Here is a 23,986-nt window from a genome sequence, read left to right as displayed (position 1 = left end):
GTTAGGGAATCGGACTTCTGAAAACTCTTATGCTGTTAAATTGGACCTACCGAACCAAATTATAACATTCCAGGAAGAATTAAGTAATCAAAGCCCTGCCACAAGAAAAGAATTAAGTCATCAGCTTGCAAAAGCAAATTCAAAGATTGTAGAATTACACGACAGAGGAACACACCGAGTCCAGAGTTCAGAATGTTCATGAAAGGGCATCTAATCTGGAAGTTAACTTGTGAGGTGAAATTTGAAATGTAGAACACAATTTATGTAACAAATTTAAGTCTATTGACAATGGCTGGGTGTCAAAATTCAATAATTTAAATAAAAAAGCTGTTGGAGCTGATAGTGAACGAATAATTTGCTTAAAGTAAAAAAAATACACTGTCGTAAAGTGTCGTACCTGTTTTAGGAAAGAAGAAAGCTCAAGCTCTAATTGAAAGCACTGAAGCTCAAATCGTTACAGACACTGAAAGATCGCTAAAGCCGGAAATAAGTTCATCGGAAATTTTTACAACGGACCTACTGATGTTCAGGATAAACAGGTTGTATACAGTTGGTGGCAGCCTATTTATCGCTGTTAGAAGTAGTTTATCTTGCAGTGGAGCTGAAATAGATTGTCCCTGTGAGTTAGAGTGGGTAAGAGTTATATTTGACAACCAGAATAAAACAATAATTGATTCATTTTACCGCTTCCTTGTTTCAAATGATACAATTGCGAAAAGATTCAAAGAAGCCCAACTCATGCAGATTTAGTTGGTAACCATTTCAATCTAACCTCGATATGTTGGCGAAAATACGTATCCAAAGGCGGTAATAGGTACAAAACTTCCTCCGAAATTTTTGCTTAAGGTTTACTTCGAAAATTATTTGAACAACTACTTCAGGAGCCCTCTCAAAGTGTAAATGGTTGCGAAAACATCGGTGACCTCACAGCAACAAATAATCTTGGAATACAGTGTTCACTCCTTCCCAACTAACTATGTGAGCATAGACCATATGACGATTGAATTCAACGAAATTGTATAGACGACAGTTAATACATTTATACCAAATAAAGCAATAAGAGACGGGACGCATCTCCCTTGACACACAAAGAAGGTCAGAACATTGATGCAGAAGCAAAATTTAAAAGACGCAAAATCCAAAAGATTGGTGAAGTTTTGCAGACGCTTGGAAGTTATTGCTGACTTCAGTGCGATATGTCTTTAATAATTTCCACCACGGAACTCTGTCTTGAAGACTGGCAGATAATCCGAAAAGTTTCTGGTCACGTATAAAGTACACCTGCGGCAGTACCTTCACTCGATGATAGTTATTAGCCAACCACATCGTTACTGTACCTGAGAGGACGCTTTTATCGGCTTATCGTGAGTTTTTATCGTGTTCTATCACGAGGACACAACTGTCTTACAACATTCACAATGCGATACGTTTTCCCTAGTCACCACTGCACTTAGGACACAAAGGAATTACATGGATTGCCTGGGAGTGGACATTGATTTTAATAAATAACTACAGACAAGTATCCCTCACCAATTGTTTTCGGATTCTGGAACATGTTTGTCTCGAATAAAATACGCCAGCACTCATATGACGACCAAAACAGATATATCATAGAATTTAATCCTGGTTTTCCACAGCAACATCATCAAATATGAGCATGGCGTTTGGCTTTACTTTTTCTGGTGTAGGGCTGAATGACGTGTATTTTACACCACTGACACCTGGCGTATCTTTTGCAATAACTAGTACATGAACTGAAACAATGCTTTTGAAAATACACATACATGCCCAAAACAAACTCCATCCGAGTGTGTTAGCACTGACATGTGAATATTCGTCTTGCCACCACTGCATGGACCTACAGTTATCACTTGTGTATTACTGGAGAGGAATATCCCATCCTTCCTCTTCTTATCTTCTTCCACACCTTCACACGACCAGTCACTTACAACAAAGTCCATGTGTTGAGGATACTTCATCCTACTGACTGCATCATGTATTGGCGTGTAATTGGCTTTTATAGAAAATATAAATGTCTTCAACTAAGCCATAGAATATGTAATAATAATAACAACAACAATGTTCTCAGTATTTTCAAGTCAGTGTCTAGATACATCAGCAGCAGCAAGCTGTCTGAGTCATTTCATCACTAATATATATATATATATATATATATATATATATATATATATGTATGTATGTGGTGTTGTAAATCATGTACATGCACACTGCACATATGGAGGTAGTACACAATGTCTTTACACACATTTTGAGCATTAGGCAACGAGCTGTTCAGTATTTCCAACACAATAGATAGCAAATTCTGTATCCAAACACGTTTGTACTGGTGGAGTGCTGTAAATAAGTGAACCAACCACCAAATGTCAGCCTGAGTGCAGTGCCGTGACACAGTGATGTGATGGCGCCAGGCCAGTGCAGAAAATGTCCGGCAGAGAATAGGATGGCTAATACTTGGTGGTCATCTGTTGATGATGTAGGATTTTGTATTACGCAGTTCATCCCATTCCGATCCCATAAACAACACTTTAACACTTCTCAGTTCATTTTCGATCTCTAACACAACATGTCAGTCACTGTCCACTGATGCTTCGATAGAAATATTTAAATGCTTTGAAGCGCTAGCTGTTAAATTATAAGTTGAAGTGGAATTCAGTAGAGCACTGGGAGGAATCGGCAGCTTCTCATCCACCACATTAACACTCTGTCCTTGCACTAACACTGGAATGTTCTTAGATCGTACATATTTTTGAGATCCGTACTGACCTTCAGTATGTGGTGTAGGACCCCCAATAGAATTCTTCCAAGAGTCAGAGACTGGCTGTGTGTCTTAATTATGCAAACTGATGAGCAGGACAGATAATAGCAGCTCATGGTCCTGATTACACATTCTGGTCAAGTGCACTACAAGATCCCATGGCCCTGCTGACAGTCCCAACAGGCCAGAGGCTGCTGAGGTCCTGACCACCCAAAGTAGCTGCTGCTGGCCTCGACATGCTTGAGGTAGCTGCAGGTTTGGACATGCAGAGATTATTGCTGGTTTGTACCTGCTGGAGGTCACTGAACAAATAAGAAGAGGAAAAAATAACCACGCGCGAACAAAATCATGGAGTTAAACAAAGATACAGAACTAAAACACATGTACTTACTTTTTCACTTTTTCTATAAAGTGTAGGTGGGTGATAGTTGCTGTTGGGGCTTCAGTGTTCTTCCACTGATTGACAATAGCTGAGACTACTACATCTGCCTTAGATTCACCGACATTACGATCACTTGACAGGATGTAGCGTTTCTGTGTTGCTGTTGGACCCTGCCAATTTTTAGGTTGTGGAGGGAGAAATACTGTTTTCTTATTGATTCCCCCTTAATTCCCCCCTCCCTATGATGTCACACTGTCAAGCACCCTCTGGTGGTGGAATTACAAGTAGGTCAGTCTGTCTGGGGCTGCTGAAGAGGACACATTGTTACAGACCTGTCTGTTTGAATACAGTGGTAACCGTAATTGGTTCAGCATATTACTATTATTAGTGTGCTGCCCATCATAAAAATTTTGCACACAGGAGTAATGACACCTACTTGCTGGATTGGTGGCAATCACCTCTTGCATGCTGCATGAGGCAAGTTGATGAGCCATTTCAAAGGAGTAGGTCAGCAGTTCAAGCTGCATATGAAATGCAACTTCAACCCATCCTGCTGCATCGCCATTCTTTGGTGAAAGGTATTTTTCAATACTCCCTTATGTTATCTTTCTAAGCATCTAGAAGGACACTATGGGCGCAGTCCTCGATTGTATTGTGTGTAATACAGTTACGAAACTCCTCTCTGCTCAATCCCATCAACAGCACATATCGTATGCAGACACACAAACACACATACACACACAGCATCTTCGATGCCAACAGCTCCATGCAGATGGAGCTTTTTTCGCTAGAGGAGGAGGGGAGGCAACTGTAGGTCAATCAACATACAAATAAATAAAAGACAGCACTTTATACCCTTTCTCTCCAGCACAGACTGAGTCTCTCTCCCACCAGTTCACAATAGGGGAAGAAGGGGGAAGTGGCACAGGAAAGGGGGGAGTGGGGAGTGAAGAGGAAGCGGGGGAAAGGGCAGTAGTCATGGTGATAACGTCATGTGATGTTCCACAAACATCTTAGGAGAGGGGAAGGGAATTCCACTGCAAGAGCTACCGTCTTGAATGAATGTGGCAACAGTGCAGACTAGGCTGACTCTGGCTTTATTGTCCTATTTATATTATGGTATTGTTGTGGATTTGTGTGCAATATGTGAGACTGTAGCTCCATTGCACTGATAGGAGAATTTTTTATATGCGAAAGTGGGTGTACTTTTATATTATGTTAACAGCAGTTAGTGATTGATTTAATTGTGCAACTCAGATTTCAGGGCTTAATTTTGTCCTCACTGGAACTGAACAAGTAACAATGGAAATATTTGACTGAAAAAATATAGTTGGCGCAATCACTTAAATAGGAAGTTAAGAGTTACTTAAATTAGCATCATTAGTTTGCACAATATATTGGTCCAATGTCTGAATAGACACTCAACTTGTTAAAAGACAGAGTTTACATAATAGTGGCCCTTAGTGGTTTATATATATATATATATATATATATATATATATATATATGTATGTATATGTATATGTGTATGTATATTTAGTCCGGTTACCAGGCAGTTGTCAGCCCTCATAAGTTATCAAAGTGCAGCTGCATTTAGAAAAAAAAAATTAAAATGATTTAAAGAATACAACCTGACTTATTAGTAAATTAATATCCACCTATTGTCCATTGATATAGAGAAAGGGAACTAACTCATTAAAGAAAGCAATGATTTTAAGAAGGAGGGTTACAAAAAGAAAATTCAAAGAGGTTTGCCAAAACAGGTAAAAACTTCTGAAACAATCAAAGAGGTGGGTGTTAATTACGGAAAGAAAATAGCTGGCCGCCATTTAAGTTTGATTGTTTTGAATTATGAGAAGCAAAACTAATTGGTTATTCAGACATCTAGTTGCCATATGGGCTTTGGGAAGAAAACTAGTATTATCATAACGATGATGTAAAATTTCATTAACAATCACATTATCGTTAAATTGTTATTTCATTTATTTAGAGGGTATACTAGAGTTTTCCGCACAGCATGTCGGCTATAAGTAAGAAGGATAATTATGAGCAGATTAAATTTCACTGCCGGCCTTGGTGACCAATCGGTTCTAGGAGCTTCAGTCTGGAACCGCGTGACCGCTACGGTCGCAGGTTCGAATCCTGCATCGGGCATGGATGTGGTGATGTCCTTAGGTTAGTTAGGTATAAGTAGTCTAAGTTCTAGGGGACTGATGACCTTAGAAGTTAAGTCCCATAGTGCTCAGAGCCATTTGAACCATTTTTTAAATTTCACTCTTACGCTATAATTCTTGAATATTTTCACGAAGTTAAGTACATAATTACGTTTGTAAGTTAAGCATAGAAAAACTAAACTCAAAGTAAGTATGGTCATTGAAACAGTTGTAATGTAGGAGTGATGGCATGGCAAGGTAGTGCGATCTGCTAATAGAAAGGCAGTCAATACAGGGATAGCGTTTCCCTCTTATGGAAATAGTATGACCAGGCACTACATTCGATGTTGGCGCTGCTATTACTTAAGTGCATCACTGTATTATTGCAGTTGCCTCAATTAACAAAATCTTGGAATTGAATAAATTTATCTCAGCACGATGTCTTGCAAACCTCTGTTTACTGTAATTAAGATTGGTTTACTCGCATGGGTGAAAGGGATTGATATGAGTAATCCAAGACCCAATAAGCCCTAACAATAGTTATTTGTGCCGAAGTGCTAGATTCAGCGTACTCGATTTGTTCATTAGACTACGCTTTAGTAACGTGTAAGTTCTTTCCTAAAATAGGACTTGTGATCCCAGCAGTGAATATTGTTTCGTACACTGCCAAGTACATTGTATGATACACACGTGGCGATCGATTTGTTTTTCCGAATGTGTTGTTGTTCTTGTGGTCTTCAGTCGTGAGACGGTTTGATGCAGCTCTCCATGCTACTCTATCCTATGCAAGCTTCTTCATACCCCAGTACGTACTGCAGCCTACATCCTTCTGAATCTGCTTAGTGTATTCATCGCTTGGTCTCCCTCTACGATTTTTACCCTCCACGCTGCCCTCCAATACTAAATTGGTGATCCCTCGATGTCTCAGAGCATGTCCTACCCTTGATCCCTTCTTCTGGTCAAGTTGTGCCACAAGTTCCCCTTCTCGCCAATTCTATTCAATACCTCCTCATTAGTTATGTGATCTACCCATCTAATCTTCAGCATTCTTCTGTAGCACCACATTTCGAAAGCTTCTATTCTCTTCTTGTCTTCTATTTATCGTCCACGTTTCACTTCCAGACATGGCTACACTCCATACAAATACTTTCAGAAACGACTTCCTGAGATTTAAATCTATACTCGATGTTAACAAATTTTTCCTCTTCAGGAACGCTTTCATTGCCATTGCCAGTCTACATTTTATATCCTCTCTACTTCGACCATCATTAATTATTTTGCTCCCCAAACAGCAAAACTCCTTTACTACTTTAAGTGTCTCATTTCCTAATCTAAATCCTTCAGCGTCACCCGACTTAATTCGACTACATTCCATTATCCTCGTTTTGCTTTTGTTGATGTTCATCTTATTCCCTCCTTTCAAGACACTGTCCATTCCGTTCAACTGCTCTACCAAGTCCTTTGCTGTCTCTCACAGAATTACAATGTCATCGGCGAACCTCAAAATTTTTATTTCTTCTCCATGGATTTTAATGCCTACTCCAAATTTTTCTTTTGTTTCCTTTACTGCTTGCTCAATATACAGATTGTATAACATCGGGGATAGGCTACAACCCTGTCTCACTCCCTTCCCAACCAGTGCTTCCCTTTCATACCCCTCGACTCTTATGACTGCCATCTGGTTTCTGTACAAATTATAAATAGCCTTTCACTCCCTGTATTTTACCCTGCCACCTTCAGAATATGTAAGAGAGTATTCCAGTCAACATTGTCAAAAGCTTTCTCTAAGTCTACAAATGCTAGAAACGAAGGTTTGCCTTTCCTTAATCTTTCTTCTAAGATAAGTCGTAGGGTCAGTATTGCCTCACGAGTTCCAATATTTCGACGGAATCAAAACTGATCTCCCCCGAGGTCGGCTTCTATCAGTTTTTTCATTCGGCTTTAAGGAATTCGTGTTAGTGCTTTGCAGCTGTGACTTATTAAACTGATAGTTCGGTAATTTTCACATCTGTCAACACCTGCTTTCTTTGGGATTGGAATTATTATATTCTTCATTAAGTCTGAGGGTATTTCACCTGTCTCATACATCTTGCTCACCAGATGGTAGAGCTTTGTCAGGACTGGCTCTCCCAAGGCTGTCAGTAGTTCTAATGGAATGTTGTCTACTCCTGGGGCCTTGTTTCGACTCAGGTCTTTCAGTGCTCTGTCAAACTCTTCACGCTGTATCATATCTCCCATTTCATCTTCATCTACATCCTCTTCCATTTCCATAATATTGTCCTCAAGTACATCGCCCTTGTATAGACCCTCTATATACTCCTTCCACCTTTCTGCTTTCCCTTCTTTGGTAAGAACTGGATTTCCATCAACGCTCTTGATATTCATGCAAGTGGTTCTCCTTTCTCCAAAGGTCTCTTTAATTTTCCTGTAGGCAGTATCTATCTTACCCCTAATGAGATAAGCCTCTACATCCTTACATTTGCCCTCTAGCCATCCCTGCTTAGCCATTTTGCACTTCCTGTCGATCTCATTTTTGACACGTTTGTATTCCATTTTGCCTGCTTCATTTACTGCATTTTTATATTTTCTCCTTTCGTCAATTAAATTTAATATTTCTTCTGTTATCCAAGGGTTTCTACTAGCCCTCGTCTTTTTACCTATTTGATCCTCTGCTGCCTTCACTATTTCATCCCTCAAAGCTACCCATTCTTCTTCTACTACAGTTCCTTCCCCCATTCCTGTCAATTTTTCCCTTATGCTCTTCCTGAAACCCTGTACAACCTCTGATTCTTTCAGTTTATCCAGGCCCCATCTCCTTAAATTCCCACCTTTTTGCAGTTCCTTCAGTTTTAATCCACAGTTCATAACCAATAGATTGTGGTCAGAGTCCACATCTGCCCCTGGAAATGTCTTACAATTTAAAACCTGGTTCCTAAATCTCTGTCTTACCATTATATAATCTATCTGATACCTTTTGGTATCTCCAGAGTTCTTCCATGTATACAACCTTCTTTCATGATTCTTGAACCAAGTGTTAGCTATGATTAAGTTATGCTGTGTGCAAAACTCTACCAGGCGGCTTCCTCTTTCATTTCTTATCCCCAATCCATATTCACCTACTACGTTTCCTTCTCTCCCTTTTCCTACTCTCGAATTCCAGTCTCCCATGACTGTTAAATTTTCGTTTCCCTTCACTACCTGAATAATTTCTTTCTCTCATCATACATACCATCAATTTCTTCGTCATCTGTAGAGCCAGTTGGCATATAAACTTGTACTACTGTAGTAGGCATGGGTTTCGCGTCTATCGTGGCCACAATAATGCATTCACTATGCTGTTTGTAGTAGCTTACCCGTACTCCTATTTTTCTATTCACTGTTAAACCTACTCCTGCATTACCCTCCTCCTGCCACCGAACTTCACTAATTCCGACTATATCTAACTTTAACCTATCCATTTCCCTTTTTAAATTTTCTAACCTACCTGCCCGATTAAGGGACCTGACATTCCACGCTCCGATCCGTAGAACGCCAGTTTTCTTTCTTCTGATAACGACGTCCTCTTGAGTAGTCCCCGCCCGGAGATCCGAATGGCGGACTATTTTACATCCGGAATATTTTACCCAAAAGGACGCCATCATCATTTAATCACACAGTAGAGTTGCATGCCCTCGGGAAAAATTACGGCTGTAGTTTCCCCTTGCTTTCAGCCGTTCGCAGTACCACAACAGCAAGGCCGTTTTGGTTAGCGTTACAAGGCAGAAGTAAAGCTGTGGGTACCGGGCGTGAGTCGTGCTTTGGTAGCTCAGTTGGTAGAGCACTTGCCCGCGAAAGGCAAAGGTCCCGAGTTCGAGTCTCGGTCGGGCACACAGTTTTAATCTGCCAGGAAGTTTCATATCAGCGCACACTCCGCTGCAGAGTGAAAATCTCATTCAAGGCTAGATCAGTCAATCATCCAGACTGTTGCCCCTGCAACTACTGAAAAGGCTGCTACCCCTCTTCAGGAACCACACGTTTGTCTGGCCTCTCTACAGATACCCCTTCGTTGTGGTTGCACCTACGGTACGGCTATCTGTATCGTTGAGGCACGCAAGCCTCCCCACCAACGCCAAGGTCCATGGTTCATGGACTGTGACACAGTACAAATACCACCGAACGATCGGTGGATATCCCACTGAACGCCACGTGCCGAGCTGATTTAATTACACGTGTGCTCCCTCTTGGTCCCAAAATTTGCTGCTGTTCTGATTAGCAAATGAGGTTTCTCACCAAGTACACATTCCTGGTTGGTTGTATTATGGAGTGGCGTGGAAACTGTGCCTATCGTATTTGAAGAGTTACTAGTTCCCTCTGACCCTGTGCTCGCTGGTTGCGTCTTCTGAGTCGGTATGTTTCTTATTGCTGTTTGAGAAGGAAGATTTGAACAACTAGTTGGTCCATGTGAACTAGGAATACGAAATTATCGAGGCAAACAGCTTTATCAATTTTGTCAAGAGGAAAAGATGAATGTAACAGACACTTGGTTTAAGTTACTACCTAGACGTCCGTACACTTGGATATCTACAGCTGATCACTGTGACAATATAGTATGGAATCAAATAGATTACATTGTTATTAATAAGTGCTTTTGATCCATGGTAACGAGGGTATGCACCTACCCCGGAACCACCGTTCCCTTAGACCATGTCCTACCAGCAGCAGAAATAAAAATTGCAAATGACAAGAGACATACACAACGGCAGAATATAGACTACGATTGACTTAAAGACGAAAGTATTAAAAACAGTGTAACCAAAAAAATCAGGGAAAGAATTACAGGTAGAGTCGAGGGAGCAGACATAAGCGGCGTGTGGGAGAAAATGGAAAAAATAATGACAGATGCTGTGGAGAGTGAAACACGCAACAACCAGAAACACAACAGAAAATAGGTTGACAGACAATATTTTGGGATTATTTGAAAAAAGTAGAAAATATAAAAGCGAAAGAAACCTGGACAAATATAGGGAAACGCAGAAAGTCATGAGAAAGGAGATAAGAGCAGCAAAAAATAGCTGGCTGAAACAACAATGTGAAGAGTTGGAACGACTGCAGCAACTACACGACGACTTCAGCTTACATAAGCACACAAAGGAAACGGCTCGTATATATCACAAAAAAGGCTTCTCAAATATAGAAAATGACCAAGGAGAAATGGCGCTGGACGATGAACAAAAGAAAACTGTCTGGGGTTTATATTAACAATCTCTTTGCAGATGGAAGATCTGAAATACAAATTAGAGTTGCCTGGGTCCCACCTGGTCCTGCAATCACAATTTTCGAAATCAGCAGAGCAGTAGGAAAAGCAAAAGATAGGAAAGCAATTGTTTCAGATCAAATACCAGTTGAAATTCTGAAATCATTAGATGATAATGGTGTCTTAGTTCGTCAAAATTATTTAATCAGATTTATAATACTGGTAAATTTCCTGACAAATGGCTGATTTCATGCTTCATACCTTTGCCCAAGAATAGCAATGCAACAAAATGCGGAGTTACAGAGTAATTAGCCTAGTAAGCCATACTCTAAAGATATTTCTCAAGATCATTCAATCCAGAATAACAGTGAAGTGTGAAAAAAATATGGGGTCTTCACAGTTTGGATTTAACGCGGTCTAGGTATGAGGGAAGCAATGGTCGCTATTCAAGTATCGATCCAGAACTGCTATGGTCAGAGAAAAGATGTAATGCTGTGCTTTATAGATTTTGAAAAAGCGTTTGACAGAATGCAAGACCAAAAACTTGTATAAATTTTGAAAAGACTTGACGTAGATGAAGAAGCTATTCGCTGCATAGAGAATCTTTATTTGAATGGAACAGTTGAGATAAAAATTTGCTATCAAGTGAAGAAGCACAAAGAATCTGTAGAGGAGTTAGACCAGGATGTGTGCTCTCATCAGTCCTCTTTAGTCTGTACTCAGAACATATATTGCAGAAAGCGCTTGATGTCAAAGTAAATTGACTATGGACTAACAACATAAGATATGCGGATGACACAGACTTATTTTCTTATAACATGAACGACCTACAAGAACTCCTTACTGCAATAGGGGAACAAATGAAGAGTATGAGCCTCAGTATCAACACCACAAAGACAAAAATTTATGTCAGTCACTCGCAATTCAAACGAACATCAAACTGTAGAACTAATGCATAATAATGACCCCCTAGAAAGGGAGAAAGATTCAACTACTTCGAGATGTGGGTACGCGAAAACTGGTCGTCCGACATGGAAATCAGATGTGGAATAGAGAAGGGCCGCAGTGAAGTGATGAAATTTAACTGTTTCCAACCGCTGACTTAGATCTTAATCTCACAATTAGATTTATGAATAGTTATGTGTGGTCAGTACCACTGTATGACGTGGGAAGTTGGGCGATGAAAGTAAACACTCTGAACAAGGTGGAACCGTTCGAGATGTGGTTATAACGAAGACTCCTTAAAATTCCATGAAGAGCAAGGCAAACTAATAAACAGATATTGAGAATATTAAAAAGAGACCGATAACTGTTAGCCACAATCAGATGTAAGAAAACAGCTTACTTAGATCATGTGATATCACTCTCTTCAACTGATAATCGGGGGAAGACTGAATGCAAAAGAGGAATTGGTAGGAGGAGGATTTCATGGTTCCGCAACGTCAGACAGTGGACAGAAATAAGACATGTGGGGGACCTGCTCCGTCCTGAAAGAGATGGGGAGGACTGGGCAAATGTGATCGCAAACATACATTAGTGGGTATGGTGCAGAAGCAGAAGGATATTCAAAACAGAAAATTTTGAAAAACACAGCCCTCAGTCACGAACACAATTAATTTGTGACCTAGGTTTCGGTGTCACAAGGGACGCTTTCTTCGGACAAAATTAAGGTAAAATGCAACAGAGGTGCAAGACACTAGCAGCTGCCATTTGTCCTCTGCTACAGTCAACACAAAACTCAAAGTTTTGTGTTGACTGTAGCAGAGGACACATAGCAGCACCTAGTGGCTTGCACCTCTGTTGCATTTTACTTTAATTTCTGACTATCTGACGCTGTCAGGTATGACCGCAGCTTTCCTATTTTTTGGTACGTTATGCTGTAACATTTAGTTTTAATTTTGTCCGAAGAAGGTTTCCCTTGTGACACCGAAACCTAGGTCACAAATTAGTTGTGTTCGTGACTGAAGGCTGTGTTTTTCAAAATTTTGTATTATACAACAGTCGCTGATTGACGGCCATGTTAAAAACCTTAATATTCAAAATGGTGGTCTTACCTGATGATAGCTTGGTGGTGGCGAATGATGCTCCGCAGTCGATAACGAATGCGAGTGTTGTCGATACGTACGGACGAGTTCGAGGTCGGACTGGACTCCACGAGAGACAGCGATTCGTGACGTGCCTCTTCAGCCAGGGCAAGGACGTTACTGGAGAGCACACTGAGCTGCTGACGCAGGTGCGCCATGAGGCTGATGTTGTAGGAGTCGAACACCATGGTGACGACGGCCACGTGCATGGTCATGCAGAAGCAGTAGAACCACGTGGCGGCGAAGGCGAGCGGCTGGTCGACGCGGTAGGGCAGCGCCATGTGGAAGGGCAGCCCGTCGCCACTGACGCCGTACCGCACCACCGGGAACACGTCCCAGCCCACGCCGGCGGCCACGCCGAAGCACAGGTAGGCGCCCACGAAGCGCCGCAGCGAGCGACCGCGCACGCGCAGCAGCGTCGCGTCACGCCTCGTCACGAACTCGCCGAAGTCGCTGTCCATCTGTCCACAGAGGGGGTGAGCAACATTCATCGCCAAAAAGTGTACGTTTACCGTCGAAAAATTTGAAGAGAGCTGAACAAACTATGATGCCACATCCTTTAGCGATAAAGCTATAGGAAATAGACTAGAGAAAATGTAACACTTGGAGCAAAAAAGTTAGTTAAGAAATTTCCGTAATTAACAAGTCGACTGATTTACACAGTGGCGGCGTTAGGTGTCGGCAACCTCGGCCACCGCTGACGGCCTCGCGCTTGTGCATGCCTCGCAAAAAAAGCTGAAGCTGAAACTTCCTGGCAGATTAAAACTATGTGCCCGACCGAGAGTCGAAATCGTGACCTTTGCCTTTCGCGGGCAAGTGCTCTACTATCTGAGCTACCGAAGCACGACTGACGCCTGGCCCTCACAGCTTTACTTCTGCCAGTATCTCGTCTCGTACCTTCCAAACCTTACAGAAGCTCTCCTGCGAATCTTGCAGAACTAGCACTCCTGAAAGAAAGGAGTTTTAATCTGCCAGGAAGTTTCATATCAGCGCACACTCCGCTGCAGAGTGAAAATCTCATTCTGGAAATGTCCCCCAGGCTGTGGCTAAGCCATGTCTCCGCAGTATCCTTTGTTTCAGGAGTGCTAGTTCTGCAAGGTTCGCAGGAGAGCTTCTGTAAAGTTTGGAAAGTACGAGACGAGGTACTGGCAGAAGTAAAGCTGTGAAGGCAGGACGTGAGTCGTGCTTCGGTAGCTCAGTTGGTAGAGCACTTGCCCGCGAAAGGCAAAGGTCCCGAGTTCGAGTCTCGATCGGGCACACAGTTTTAATCTGCCAGGAAGTTTCATATCAGCGCACACTCCGTTGCAGAGTGAAAATCTCATTCTGAAAGCTGAAGCTGTTAAAAGCGTAGGTATTTATGAGCGGAGCACGGCTCTCGTTTATCCCATTTATTGTTTGTCTACTTCTCTTACGGTACTGCCACCTCATTTTCTTATTCCATTTACTGGCGCCACTAAGTTACTGCCTTACTTGCCCGTGAGCAGCAGCAGCATTGCATATCGATAAGTGCACTGTCGTACCATCTCTGGAGCGACCAACAGTATTTCCGGGTCGTCGTGTGTCTGGCAGTCAGTTGGAGACGGACCAGCAGTGCAGTCGGGATGCAGCAGCAGTGAAGTCGGGGACGGAGCGCCGGTGAGGCACCGACAGCCAGTGCTCGCCGACCACTGGCGACACACATGAACTGTCCGACGGAGGGAGATTGGAGCGGGACGACCCTTTGTTGGTCGTGTAATCGGCTGACGTATATTTGGTCCTTTCACTGTATCTGGGCCTGGCAGTTGGTCGGTTGGCGTGGACCAGCGAAGAAATCTCAGCGTCGCTTAGTTTGGCTAGGCCCGCTGGCAGCCCCTATACAGTGTCGGAGTGTGTGGGCTGTTCCCATTGCTATGAGCTTCGTGGCTCACCGATGCTAGACGCGAAAGTTGAGTTTAGACTTAATCTAGCAGCTAGTCACAACTGTTCACATTGTGTCGTTTGGAGTTCGTTGTCTGCTGTTGGGATATTCCCGCAAGCAACAATGTGTGTTTTCAAGTTGGCAAATTTTAGGCATCGGCCGGTGGAGTTTAACTGTATTTGGTTATTTGAATTGAAGTACACCAGCGGAATCTTCTGCCTTGTGGCCGTCAACGATCCGGTTACCTGTCCTGGCCGTTGACATAAATTCAGGCAGTGTATTTTCCTCATCCTGTTGTCGCTGTCCAGCACAGTGTGTAGTTTGACAGCCCAATGTATAATTGGTTGTGGGCGCCAATACCTTCTACGTTGTTCCATTGAACTCCCTGTTGTGTGCTGGCTGGGTGAAGCAGAGGTTATCTTGTCGTTGGTTCCATCGACTGTCTGTCGGTTGGGTTGTCATCAGATCGACAATGGTTGGGCCGACTGTCTGTCCCACCTAAGCGAGCGTTAGTGTTTGAATTCCAGGCCGACTGTCTGTCCCACCTAAGCGAGCGTTAGTGTTTGAATTCCAGGCCGACCATCGGAACTTCTGGACGCCTTTGGGTGTACTGCCTCTTTTTGTTTGTTCTTGTTGTTTGAACTTGTATGGTTTCTAGGCGATTTTTAGATTAAGGTTGTTTTGCCTTTAAGGCATCAGATGGTTTGGGCCTTCAGCCTAATTTAAGTACTGTTTTACGTAAGGCCTTTAGCATTTCTAAAATTAATGTTATTGAGTCTCAAGTGTTGGACCTTCAGCCGATTTTGAATTTAAGTTGTTTGCTCTTTAAGTGTCAGATTCTTTGGGCCTTTGGCCTAATTAAGGAACTGTTTTAAGGTAAGGCTTTGCCTTTTAAATTTCTGATTTGGTTGAGCTTTAAGTTATTGGCGTTCAGCCGTTTTTAAATTAAAGTGGGCTTGCCCTTAAGGCATGAAATTGCCGGGCGCATTCAGCCGCTAATTAACTTCCAACAGTAAAGTTGTGTTTTGTTAAAAAAAGTCTTGGCTCTTGCAATGTTTGATCAAATAAAAGGTTGTATGTTCGAGTGTAACTGACAGCCACTTAATTTGTCCCCTTTCCACAACTTAAGCTACCTGTCCTCTCCCGCGGGTTTAGCAGGGCGTCTTAATTTAGTTGTCTGTCTCTGTTTCCGCACGAATGTAGTAATAGTAGTAGTAGTAGTAGTGATAGTAGTACTAGTAGAGCAGTAGTAGTGGTAGTAGTAGTAGTAGTAATAGTATCTACCTAGCGCCGTCTGACACATTATGACAGTTAAGCCCCATTGCAAGACGCATCTAAGGTGTACACCTATGCGGCAGTGCGCCAAAGCGTACATGTTCGGCACTGGAGAGTTGTTCTGGTAGGTCTATTACATTACACGATTCGCACAGGACATACCTGTCGAGAATCAGCGCATACGCACTAGACGCCAGCAACGCATGGAACTCGAACGAGACTGTTTTGTTGTAAAATTTTCGTAGTAAGGTGGTTCATACAGACTAAAACAAATTATTAAATTATACACTTAGAGAGATAGCTCGTCGCCATATTAAAGAAAGATGAATGTTAAACGGAAAATACACCTAATTTTCTTTATACCACATTCACAGCCCGCTTGATATGCACAGTTTCTCTGAGCTGACACTTCAATCCAACAACAAGGAAAAGCAACAAAGTTCTGTGGAAGAGACAATACAGGCAGGGGCATTGCCTATTCTATTAAATGTCACTTCACTCTTTTTTCAACTTATTGAATTGGTACAAGTGAACAAGTCTTTCATCTCTGAAGCTGTAGTTGTACCAGTTGCAGCCATACATACCAAAGGAACCCCATCCTATGGCAAGTCGGTATAAAAATACATTTCTTGAGGTATTTATTTTGGCGCTATCACATATAATATAAAAAAATGTTCTGCCATGTATGATAATCGTATAGCGTATTCGTTCTATACTATGAAATTGAGCACTTTAAGTACCCTACTGTATTTATCAACGTACTAAGCACAAAATATTTTTTACATTATCCTGTTGGGAGGACCCACGAGAGACAGAGACATAGGGAGAAAATGGGAATCCGGTGCATCAAAAAGAAAAAGAAAGGCTGAGACGATTGTATCAAACCACGCTCTGAGTTCGAGATGATGAAATTTCTTAAGAAAACTTCAGGTGCATCTGCTCCAGGGACCTCCGATGAAGCTCTTATCCGAGAGTCTTTAGTTTCTGAAACAGAACCAGCTTCAGAGTCGAATGGAAGTGTTACCTTTTCTGATACAGCGTCAGAGTTGGGTGAAACTACAGTGATCCGAGATTGAGAGCCGAATAAACACTTCGAAAGTGATAATCAAGAGCAAACCGTTCATATAAGAAGTCATTTATAGAATTGGATTCAGATTTGTGTGAATTTCAGTAACAAATTCGACGCGTCATGATTTAATTCAAAATGGTCCACAACAAAACCTAGAGAAACCTGATGAAAGTTACCCCAAATATGCAAATAAAAGACATTTTACTAAATTTTATTTTAATATAAAATCGAGTAATGGCGAAAAACAACACCGCAGATGGTTAGCTTACTCCATATCTCAAGACAAAGTTTATTGCTTTCGATGTCGACTCTTTTCACATTTTCAGACGCAGATAATGAAAGAAGGATGTGGTGACTGGAAAGACCTGAGTAGGATGTTGCAAAGGCATAAAGTCAAGGACACACGGAGTGCATGATTAGATGGATGAAATTCTACAAAGGAATCAAATACAGAGAAACATTATATAAGGAACACAAGAGACTGATTAGGGAATCATGAAAGTATTGGTATAACTTGTTTGAAAGATTGATCGACATTATAATACATATAATAAATATAATACATATAACATTATAATACATATAATAATCTGGCGTTAGGGGACATCGAGAATCCCTTAACCTGAGTGATAGCGGAATCAGTGGAAATTTTATAGATCTATTTAAACTGTTATCCAAATATGAACTAACACTAAAAGAGCACTTGCGACGTATTAACGAAAAGCAACTTTGTCAGTACTGTCTGAGTCACGACACACAAAGTGAATTAATTACATATGACCAAATCTGTTATCAGCGGAATTATAAAGAGAGTCGAACAAGCAAAATATTATGCCTTCATGCTCGATTGTACCAGGGATTCGAGCAGTGTGGAACAAATTTCAATAATACTAAAGATTTTGTTATTCCTCAACTGGAGAGGTAAAGCAACATTTCGTTGGGTTTAATGTGGTCGCAGAAATAACGAGAGAGTATTTAACAAATGCCATTTTAAAGGAACTAGGAAACAATAGACATCCAAACTGTCGAGGACGGAGATATGATAACGGTGCTAATATGGTTGACACTAGTAAAGGTGTTAGATCAAGAATACTCAATACTAACCCACGACCTATGTTCACGTCGTACGGATGCGTGTTGGAATTTGCTTTTGCTAGATGCTGCTAACACTTCTACAACAGCTAAAACGTTTCTCCGCTTTATCAACAAAGTTCATGTGCTTTTTACAAAATCAAGCAAGCGTTAGGATCTTATAAAAACTAAATTTAAATTGACATTGAAACCTCTTTCTGAAACACGACGGGAAAGTAAAATCGGAGCTGCGAAATATTTTTGCAATTTGATGATGTCATCGAAAGTGTGAGTAACCTGAAAAACAAACCTGATGATACCGAAAGCCTTAGCGACTGTGAAGCGGTCTTGAAGGAATCGTTAACTTTTGAGTTTGTTGTTGCAATACACGTGTGATATGAGATTTTACTACGTGTCAACAATGTAAGTAAACTATGACAATCGGTTTAAGTGAACTTGAAAGTCGCTATTGTTACTTTGGATTCTTTCGCGACTGGATTCAAGAATTCCGTAACATAGGATTTGAAACAAGCTTTGCAGAAAATCGACTGTTTGTAAAAAAAAAAGTAGTCACGATATTGAGTCTCAGCTTTGAAAAAAGTAATAGCACAGAAAAAAACGAATGTTCGCTTATGAACAAATTGATGAACCTATACAATCAGCTGAAATGTAGTAGTAGAGTTAGCTTTTTAACACAATGATAGACGGTATAATAGCCAACACTGAATGTCGATTCAAAGCGCTCAACGAATACTTTGAACGATTTGGTTTTGTTTACGATATGACTTATTTGAAATTGTTATCGAAGGACAAGTTTCGCAAACATTGTAATGATTTGGCTTCAGTACTTCGAGAAGGCGAAAATAGCGACATACAGACTTTCGAACTTTATGAGGAACTCCAACGTTTACAATCCTACCTACAGCCTCAAAACAACTTATTCAGTACATATTACAAAATCAATTGGAAGAAGTATATACACATATTTACTTAACGATGAAAATAGTGCTCACACTTCCGGTCAGTACAGCTTCTGCCGAGAGAAGTTTCTCAACGTTAAAATTGATTAAGACGTATTTAAGTAGCACTCTGTGCCGAGAAAGACTATCCTCCTTGCCAGTACTATCAATTGAATCGCAAACAGCGGCCAGTATTAACTACGACGCAATCTTACTAAAATTCAGTGAGGCGGAGAGCCGGAAGTTTCATTTATTTTAATGTGTGTTTGTTTAATGTAATTTTGTCATTCCAATAATGCTTATATTTTATAATAACAAAATTTTTGTCTAATTATTACTGATGTACAATTCAGCTCATTTAATTTAACATTTACTTTCTCACTGGAAAGTGAAAAAGGCCTGGCAAAGCTGGTTCCTCGCTGTCGTTCAGTCTTCGCCTAGGGCCGCCACTGGATTTACATATCAGTTTAATGAGTAAAGCACATGGTAAGTAGATAATGGTGATGTATACACTGTCTCACAAAGAAAGTGAAGCACATACAAGGAGAGCGGGAAACTAAGTGACAGTTCGCTGGTTGAGAGTGTATGTGATGTTATTTTAGTGATTACAAAAACGAGTCAAATATACGAAGAATTTGACTGTACAAGACCACACACCAATATGATTTTGCATTGTCTCTGGCCTAGACACATACACTTATTCAATTGGGAAGAACATCACAAGGCCATTGTATCCTTTCCTGAGGCAGGTGACCAACAACTTTCGTAACTGGTCCTTGATATCCTGGATAGCTGCAATGGTTCAAAGTTGACGTCCCACAATTTTCTATTGAGGATAGATCTGAGGATCTTATTGGCCATATGAGCATCTTAATATCACGCAGACAGCTCATAGAGACACGTGCTGCGTGTTTCCAAGCATTGTCCTGTTGGAAAATGGAACAGGGTATGGTCGCATCAGAGGAAACACATCAGGATGCAGGATATCCTGAAACTCTACCAGCCTTGATCTGCGTCCAGTGTTTCCCCACACCATGATATCAGGAATAACATCGGTATGTCTCCCCAAAAGTATCGGATGAATTAAACCTCTCTGCAAGTAGGCACCATACTAGCTGACTATGGTTATCTGGGGCGATGCAGAGCTATGATTCATTGTTAAACACAATATGACGTCATTCACCAGTAGTCCATGCTTCCAGTAATGGCACCACTCCGAACACAGGCGCTTGTATTGTGTTGTTAACATCAGCCCACACATGTGATGGTATGTATCTAGTCCAGCTGCTGCTAGTGTCCAACCAATTTGTGGGGTGACACAGACTGTTGTATGGAGTCCATTAGGTATAGATGTGAAAAGGCACAAGGTGCATGTTGCGTAATACAGAGATCCTGCCTTGCGGTGGTTATAGGTAGTCGACTGGAACCGTGACAGCAACGATGCCTTCCCTCATTTTACCATACAGTCCAACATTGGACTACTCCCGCATCTGAAGGCTCCCCAAGTCTGGATACTGTACGATTCGACCAGCTGGCCAAATCGAAACCCACCATGAGACTTGGTTCAAACTGTTAGTAGCCGATAAATCTGTCTCACACGACTGGATGGCATGCATTACAGTAATCAATCAAAATCTGATGCTATACGCGCCCCTTACATACTGTGCCAACCGGCCGGTGTGGCCGAGCGGTTCTAGGCGCTTCAGTCTGGAACCGCGCTACCGCTACGGTCGCAGGTTCGAATCCTGCCTCGGGCACGGATGTGTTTGATGTCCTTAGTTAGGTTTAGGTAGTTCTAAGTTCTAGGGGACTGATGACCTCAGATGTTAAGTCCCGTAGTGCTCAGAGCCATTTGAACCATACTGTGCCAGGCCTGGTAACAGCACTAAACACAAACAACACTAATGCACTCTGCAGGCTGTTTTAATAGTCACAGAGAACTGCAGTTCTAACCATTTCTGTACCTTCCGGATGACGTGCACTACGAATGTGACTGTATGATAAAGATGTCTGTAGTTTTGTGCCCTTTTCCACAGGGAATTTTGTACCTATGCCTACTTGGAGATCTGAAGTAGTATAAAGAGTAAAACAGAAGTAATATCCGGGGTTCCCCAAGGAAGTGTTATAGGCCCTCTATTGTACCTGATCTATATTGACGACATAGGAGACAATCTGAGTAGCCGTCTTAGATTGTTTGCAGATAATGCTGTCAATTACCGTCTTGTAAAGTCAGCAGATGATCAAAACGACTTGAAAAATGATTTATATAAGATATCTGTATGGTGCGAAAAATGGCAATTGACCCTGAATAACGAAAAGTATGAAGTTATTCACATGAGTACTAAAAGAAATGTGCTAAATTTCGATTACGTGATAAGTCACACAAATCTGAAGGCTGTAAATTCAACTAAATACTTAGGAATTACAAATACAAATAACCTAAATTGGAACGATCACATAGGTAATATTGTGGGTAGAGCAAACCAAAGACTGCGATTCATTGGCAGAACACTTAGAAGTTGCAACAGGTCTACTAAGGAGACTGCTTACACCACGCTTGTCCGGCGTATTCTGGAGTATTGCTGTGCGGTGTGGGATACGCATCAGATGGGACTGACGGATGACATCGAAAAAGTACAAAGAAGGGCAGCTCGTTTTGTTTAATCGTGAAATAGGGGAGATAGTTTCGCAGACATGATACGTGAATTAGAGTGGCAATCATTAAAACAAAGGCGTTTTTCGTTGCGGCGGGATCTTCTCGTGAAATTTCAATCACCAGTTTTCTCCTCCGATTGCAAAAAAATTCTGTTGGCACCCAGCTACGTAGGGAGAAATGATCATCACGATAAAATAAGAGAAATCGGGGCTCGCACAGAAAAATTTAAGTGCTCGTTTTTCCCGCGAGCCGTTCGAGAGGGGAACGGTAGAGAGAGAACTTGAAGGTGGTTCATTGAACCCTCTGACAGGCACTTTATTGTGAATAGCTGAGTAATCACGTAGATGTGGGTGTAGATGTAGAAGACAAAGTTGGAAATTATAGAGGCTGCGCAAGTTGGGGAAAGTGTGGGAGCAGCAAATAAAAATTTTTGAAACAAAAATAGAAGAATGATGGAGATAGGGATACGCAAGGAAAGGATATGGGAGAGATGTTGGAATAAGTAAACCGTATACTGTAAGTTGCACATCATAGTACTCAAAGAACAAGGAAATCAGCATGGTTCACTTACCCAAGAGTTAGAATATGAATTAGAATCTCTTGACATCCAATCGAAGGCTCAGGCACTAGCCACCAAGGAACGGTTCATAATGGTCCCCGAATGGATAAACGAACTAACCGCAACCTTAGAACAACTTTGCACTAACACTTACAGGATTTCTAACGCCACTCAGTTTTCTTTACCAATACAGAAGAATTTCAGTCATTGCAGCAGTTCAGAGAAGGCCAACAAACTATTAATCATCAGCATAAACGAGATGTCGATGAATTATGTCTACACCTTCCTCGAACAGAGAATGAATTATAGCAGAAAAGCAATGCTAACGGTTAGGTGGTCCTGATTACAGGATTCATGACTTGCAGATGAGCTTGTGCCATGCAGATGAGCCTGCTCGTGATGATGACCGTTTTTGGAGACATGACATCGTCACCCAAGCTCCTGCGGGAGACAGAAATCGTGAACACCAAGAACTGATAGTTTCGACTACAGACTTCTCTTACCGTCCTAAATTTTGGCGTTTTTCGAAGTGTTAGGAAAGAAATCCGTCTGCGCGTATGGATTAAAGAGCTACAACCAACAGTGCCAGTTGACGACAAACTAGAGACCATGTATAGATATCTTACAGGGATTTTGACACTATAATGTGTCCACTTGCTCGCGAATGCTATACATATGAAGAATTTTACCAGAATTCTGTCAGCGCCAGTAAGGTGGTGCAGCGGTTAGCACACTGGACCTGCATTTGGGAATATGCTGTTTCACATCTATAACCGGCTATCCAGAGTTAGGATTTCTATTATTCCCCTAAGCTGTTCCCGGTAAGCGCCGGACTGGTTCCTTTGAAAACGCGTGACTGATATCCTACTTGATACTCGAAACTATATGAGCTTATGGTTTATCCCTAATGATATTGATGTCAATGGGACATCACGCAACACAAGACCACGTAAAATATACTACCATTATGCGCAAAACCTCGAGAAATGTCACTTTACAACTTCGCTGATTATTTTGAACACGTGGTTCAATGGAATCAGTGTTTGTCTAAACCTTCCAGTCCTCCAGAACTCATCCAGATATATCTAGCAAAATTATCAGCTCAACTGGAATTATACTATTGGGTCGTTGTAAGAGTTATATGGAAGTGTTTTAAAGATTTTTAAAACATCTTGAATTTGATCATGCTGGCCGACCACCAAGGAACAAATCATCATAATAACATACAACAATTCCGACCACGGCCCGATTAGCCAAATAACTGACAATCCAGAGGAAATATAATATCTTGAAGAGTGATAGACAAGAATTCTTATTGGAAGCCCAGAGAGCAGTTTAACAACCAGGGCAGGTATCATAACATGAATGGAGAATGGGGCCCTTGGGATCAGTGAAGGTATGGAAATCATAATAATTTGTAAAACTGTAATGGTCACATTGATATGTTCCACCAAATCTATCGTAATAATGGAAGGTTTACCCCACAGAGACACGTAACAATCCGAGACAAGATAATTCCTTGCAACCATGACATGTAACTCAGGCAACACAAACGAGCATTTGATCAGATGGAGGATGCTTCAAACAACGTTATTAAAGTCATGAATGTGTGTGAGGGATGTATTATTGGGTGTTTTATTAATTTCCTCCCCCCCCCCCCCCCCACTCCCTCCAAATGATTCATACTTACGGTTTTATTTAGACATAGCTGATGTTACTATTTTATCAACGTGCGGTAATTTAAAGTTTCCTATATGGGCGACTGTGTTCTGATTAATTGTAATTGCTTACTTTCGTTATAGTGAACCAACCATTTTTAGTTCGTTTTGTAAGCATTAAATATGCTGACTGTCACATAATTACTGCAAGGGC

Source organism: Schistocerca americana, chromosome 6 (genome assembly GCF_021461395.2).
Source record: "Schistocerca americana isolate TAMUIC-IGC-003095 chromosome 6, iqSchAmer2.1, whole genome shotgun sequence".
Taxonomy (NCBI): domain Eukaryota; kingdom Metazoa; phylum Arthropoda; class Insecta; order Orthoptera; family Acrididae; genus Schistocerca; species Schistocerca americana.
Note: the sequence above shows the minus strand (reverse complement) of the source record.